General features: G+C 44.4%; 1 pseudogene; it reads left to right on the top strand.

Annotated features, from left to right (window-relative positions):
- Positions 1-4,124: 4,124 nt before the first annotated feature.
- On the top strand, positions 4,125-4,707 carry LOC102429755 (annotated as a pseudogene).
- Positions 4,708-5,917: the final 1,210 nt, after the last annotated feature.

Below are 5,917 nucleotides of genomic sequence, written 5' to 3'. Positions count from 1 at the left end.
AACACAGGGAAGCAACTAAAATGCTGAGACAAAGGAACATGTCACACATGAAAGAACAGAAGAAATCTCTAAAAAGAGAAATAAATGAAATAGAAGCAAGCAAATTACTGGATACAAAACAATGGTTATAAGGATGCTCAAGGAACATAAGGAGAGCTTCAAGGGACTTAGTGAGATTTTTAAGGATCTTAGTGAGAATGTCAAAGACATGAAAAAGGACCAGTCAGAAGTTAAGCATATTCTAACTGAAATAAAGAATAATTTACAGGGATTCAACAGTAGAGTAGAGGATTCTGAGAATCAAATCAATGATTTGGAATATGAGGAAGCAAAAAACACCCAAGTAGAGAGCAAAAAGAAAAAAGAATCCAAAAATATGAAGATAGTGTAAGGAGCCTCTGAGACAACTTCAAGCATACCAACATTCACATTATGGGGGTGCTAGAAGTAGATGAGAGCGCAAGATATTGAAAACCTATTTGAAGAAATAATGACAGGAAACTTCCCCTACCTGGTGAAAGAAGTAGACTTACAAGTCCAGGAAGCACAGAGTCCCAAACAAGAGGAACCCAAAGAGGACCACACCAAGAAACATCATAATTAAAATATCATGGGTTAAAGACAAAGAGAATCTTAAAAACAGCAAGAGAAAAACAGTTGCTTACAAGGGAGTGCCCAAATGACTGTCAGCTGATTTCTCAGCAGAAACTATGCAGGCCAGAAGGGAGTGTCAAGAAATATTCAAAGTGATGAAAAGCAAGGACCTACAATCAAGATTACTCTACCCAGAAAAGCTATCATTTAGAATTGAAGGTCAGATAAAGAGCTTCAGGAGACAAGAAAAAGCTAATGGAGTTCATCACCACTAAACCAGTATTACATGAAATGTTAAAGGGTATTCTTTAAGAAGAGGAAGAAGAAGAAGAAGAAGAAGAAGAAGAAGAAGAAGAAGAAGAAGAAGAAGGAGGAGGAGGAGGAGGAGGAGGAGGAGGAGGAGGAGGAGGAGGAGGAGGAGGAGGAGGAAGAGGAGGAAGAGGAGGAGGAAGAGGAAGAGGAGGAGGAAGAAGAAATATGAAAAATAAAATATGAGCAAAAAATACATACCTATCAACAATTGAATCTAAAAATCAAAATAAATGAATAAGGAATCTAATAAACAAAATAAACTGATGAATAAAATAGAACCAGAGGCATTTAAACATGGAACAGACTGATGAATCTCAGAGGGAAGGGGGGACAGGGAGTGGGGAGAGATTAACCGAAGAGCTTGTATTAGCGGTTCTCAACCTGTGGGTCGTGACCCCTTTGGGGGTCGAACGACCCTTTCACAGGGGTCGACTAAGGCCATCGGAAAACACATATATCATTACACTATGCTTTAATTATGTTCAATTTGTAACAATGAAATTGGGGGTCACCACAACACGAGGAACTGTATTAAAGGGTCGAGGCATTAGGAAGGTTGAGAACCACTGTCTTATATGCATATATGCATTACCTATGGACAATAAGGTGGTAAAGGTCTGGGGCGGGGTGGGAACCTGGTGGTGGGGGGAATGGGGGAGGGGGGAAAGAGGGGACATTTGTAATAACCTCAACAATAAAGGTTTTTTAAAAAATTTAAGAAAGAAATGGAGGGACAGGGGAGCTGGGAAGAGAATGAAAGGAGACTAGAATTACCTTAAAGTTGAAGCAAAGTCTGTTCCCCAACCTCCAATCCATTTGTTTTTCAGCCATTTGTTTTTTATTGAATTTCTACTATTTGCTAAGGTATTAGATACTGGAGATACTGTAACATATCTGTCAGGGTCCTAGCAGCACAGTTGAGAGTTAGTGAAGGGGAAAAATGAAAATTAAGTTGCAGCTTTTAGAAACATTCCAAAGGAAGAATCGAGGGAGCTTGCAAAGAATCTGAATTAAGAGTGAATGAAGCTAGGATCCAGAAGGCTTCCAAAGTATTGAGCCAGAGAAGAATGATGCTTCTTGAAAGGAAATTATTTGTTCAAAAGCTATCCTACTCTAATAGACTAGCCATTTTTACTCTGTTGACGTGCATTACAATATTCCAAGAATTGTAAAAGTTTGGAATACCTGAACAGTTTAAAATTGCAGGACAGCAAAGAAGTGAAAGGCCACCTGGAGTATTGATAAAGGGGAAGGACAAAATTCCACAGAGTTGCTAGTGAACGTGGCTGCCAAGGACTTTTGTCTGGTAGAGGTATTTGAGTCCTGGGGCTCTTTGCAGAAAGCTGGCCTTTCCCCCACGTTTTACGATGGATCTTAAAGGTAAAGGAAGAAAGAAAGATTCATGGAGGGTTTTTTTCTTAACCCTAGAATATAAATTCTTAATCTGGTTTTCTTAAATTCCTTTGAGTTTCAGGGAGCTTGCAAAGTTTCTAAAGTTTTCCGTAAAAGTTTTGGTGTTTTGTGAAGACATTAATTTTCCTGGGGGAAGGACTACAGCTTGCATCAGATTTTCAAAGGGATCTGCTTTCCAAACAGGTGAAGAAACTTTCCCATGGAGAGAGATCACTGGGTGTAATTACTGGCTCCATCCACACTCAGTTTATTCATGTGCAAGTGTTGATCCAGGACCTGGGACAAGAGGTGATGGGAAACAGACTCCAGACAGAGCAGGGAGCCAGCTTCTGACAGTTTTCTCCTTTTTCTCTCCTGCTAAGTGAAAACAGTATGCAAGGAGCCCCTCCACTTGAAGGGGTGGAGACCGAGGCCTACTTATTTTGCAAGGGTTGTTCTTCTGTACACACAATGCCAGTTGCATAATCAATATGCACTAAGTACTTTCCAGGAGGCCAATTGACTAAGGGACTCTCTAAAGTTTCTGCTTGGGACTCAAACACTAAGGCCATCTGCAAGCTGCCCTTTCTCAGATGTTCCTTCCTACTTGCGCTGAGAATTGCCCGTGCCAAGTTGACTAATTGGCTTGTCTTGAGTTCACTTTATACTAGGTGCTGACCAATCACCTGCATGGCGGATTTGTTCTAACAGGACTGCAGTGTACAGTTGCTACTTTTTGGCTTTCCAGCATCTGAATCCATATCCTCCTTGTAGGGAATCCCCCATTGCAGTAATAAAAATGGAAGGCAGGTCTCCACCTCCCACTAAGGAAGCCGGAATGGAAAGATACATTTCCTCTCCCACCCCTTTGTCATCAGGATGAAGGCATATGACCTGCTTGGGCCAATCAGATACTCCCATCAGGGACTTCAACCTTGAATGAGTGACAAAGAGACAGACAAAAATGAGATTTGATTCATAGCCATGGCGGTGGTGGTTTAGCAATGGCAATGGTGAGGCTTCAGTGTCCAGGTGCCGGAAGCCGGTCCATCCTTGCTGCTTGACACAGTCGCTGCAAGAAGGAAACATCTGCACAGCATATGTTTCAAGGGACCTGGCATATATAGCATATTGTTCTTAATATGTTTGCTCTCCTTAGTGCCATGTGTTTTAACCAAGGTCACCTCTCCAAGAAAGGTTGTTTCCCCAGGTGGGGATTTTTCCCCGAGGTTAGGGAGGGGATACAACCCTTTAACTAAGTGTCAGGCGGGTAGTTAATCACTTTAACTACAAACAATCATGCTTAAGCTACATAATCTTTACTCCCTGGAATGGAGATAAGAAACGCCCTAACCTTTGCAATAGAAATTGACAGGATTAAAATCGACCGGTATCAATACAGATGTAACAAGACAATAAACATCAGATCCTGATCAGATCCTAACCAGAACTTGGCTGGAGATCCTGGCTAGAGGTCCTGACTAGGCTGCTGATCAACTGAAGGCTGTCTCCGTGTCATTCCTTCTTCGCCGACACCGTCCACACCTTTGGGGACCCCTGGACCTGCTGGGGTTGGACCTCAGCATTATTCAAGAAAAGAAAACAAAAGAAAAAGAAAACAAAAGGAATTCCTTATTGAGCTGCTATTCTGGGCACCGAATTTAAGAGAGCCCGCCGGTTGGGTCGCTTGTGGGCGGGAGGGGGTGGGGCCTAGTGGGTTTCCCCGCCCACCACAGCGAGGTCCAATCGGGTCCGCGGAGGCCCGGAAGTGGTGTTGGGGCGGCTTGCGTGTATTTCCGGTCGTGCCAGCATCGCCTTAGCCCGGGAAGGTGTGGACGCGGCTGCTTCCCTGACTCCTGGAGGAGGATGTACTACCACATCTCCTTGGAGCACGAGATCCTGCTGCACCCGCGCTACTTCGGCCCCAACCTGCTCAACACGGTGAAGCAGAAGCTCTTCACCGAGGTGGAGGGCACCTGCACCGGCAAGTATGGCTTTGTCATTGCTGTCACCACCATCGACAATATTGGGGCTGGTGTGATCCAGCCAGGCAGGGGCTTTGTCCTTTACCCAGTTAAGTACAAGGCCATTGTTTTCCGGCCCTTTAAAGGGGAAGTTGTGGATGCTGTCGTCACTCAGGTCAACAAGGTTGGACTCTTCACAGAAATTGGACCCATGTCCTGCTTCATCTCCCGACATTCCATCCCGTCCGAGATGGAGTTTGATCCTAACTCCAACCCACCGTGTTACAAGACAGTGGATGAGGACATTGTGATTCAGCAGGACGATGAGATCCGCTTGAAGATTGTGGGGACCCGTGTGGATAAGAACGACATTTTTGCGATCGGCTCTTTGATGGATGATTACTTGGGGCTTTTGAGCTGAACACAGCGCCTCCTACCTTGCTTGACCCTTATTGCCGGAAGCTGGTCCATCCTTGCTGCTTGACACAGTCGCTGCAGGAAAGAAACATCTGCAGCATATGTTTCAAGGGACCTGGCATATATAGCATATTGTTCTTAATATGTTTGCTCTCCTTAGTGCCATGTGTTTTAACCAAGGTCACCTCTCCGAGAAAGGTTGTTTCCCCAGGTGGGGATTTTTCCCCGAGGTTAGGGAGGGGATACAACCCTTTAACTAAGTGCCAGGCAGGTAGTTAATCACTTTAACTACAAACAATCATGCTTAAGCTACATAATCTTTACTCCCTGGAATGGAGATAAGAAACGCCCTAACCTTTGCAATAGAAATTGACAGGATTAAAATCGACTGGTATAAATACAGATGTAACAAGACAATAAACATCAGATCCTAACCAGAACTTGGCTGGAGATCCTGGCTAGAGGTCCTGACTAGGCTGCTGATCAACTGAAGGTTCTCTCTGTGTCATTCCTTCTTCGCCGACTCCGTCCACACCTTTGGGGACCCCTGGACCTGCTGGGGCTGGACCCCAACATCCAGGGGTGGGGATCATGGGCGATTTGGCGATGGTAGAGCCCTGGCAAGCTGGTTTCTCCTGCCCAGGCTTCCCAGATGCCTGCTATTTTTCAATCATGTTTCATCAGCCCTCTTATTTATGTTGTCAGAGACCTGATATCCTCCCAACAGATTGTTTTTGTGTGAGTTAACCAGATTTGGTTTCTGTTGCTTGCAATTAAGAACCCTGAGCAATATAGGGGAAGAAGAAAGCATGGGTCAAAATGGCGCCCCTAGCCTTTAAATGACTCTTGTGATGGTTAGTTTCGTGTGTTAACTTGACTAAATCATGGGGTGCTAGGATATTTAATCAAACAGTATTCTGGGTGTTTGTGAGGGTGATTTTTGTATGAGATTAACTTTTATTTTTTTGTTAATCCTCATCAGGGGATATTTTTCCCATTGCTTCTCAGGGAGTGGAAGGGAGGGAAAGGAAGAGAGAGAGAGAGAGAGAGAGAGAGAGAGAGAGAGAGAGACATTGATGTGAGAGAGACACATCAACTGGTTGCCTCCTATGCACACCCCTACTGGGGGCAGGGAGTGAACCACAACCCAGGTAAATGCCCTTGACCGGAAATCAAACCCATGACTCTTCAGTGGGTAGGTTGATGCTCCAGCCACTGAGAAACACTAGCCAAGGCGA

The sequence above is a fragment of the Myotis lucifugus genome, unplaced genomic scaffold (assembly GCF_000147115.1).
Source record: "Myotis lucifugus unplaced genomic scaffold, Myoluc2.0 scaffold_7, whole genome shotgun sequence".
Taxonomy (NCBI): Eukaryota; Metazoa; Chordata; class Mammalia; order Chiroptera; family Vespertilionidae; genus Myotis; species Myotis lucifugus.
This window is presented reverse-complemented; position numbering and strand designations above follow the sequence as displayed.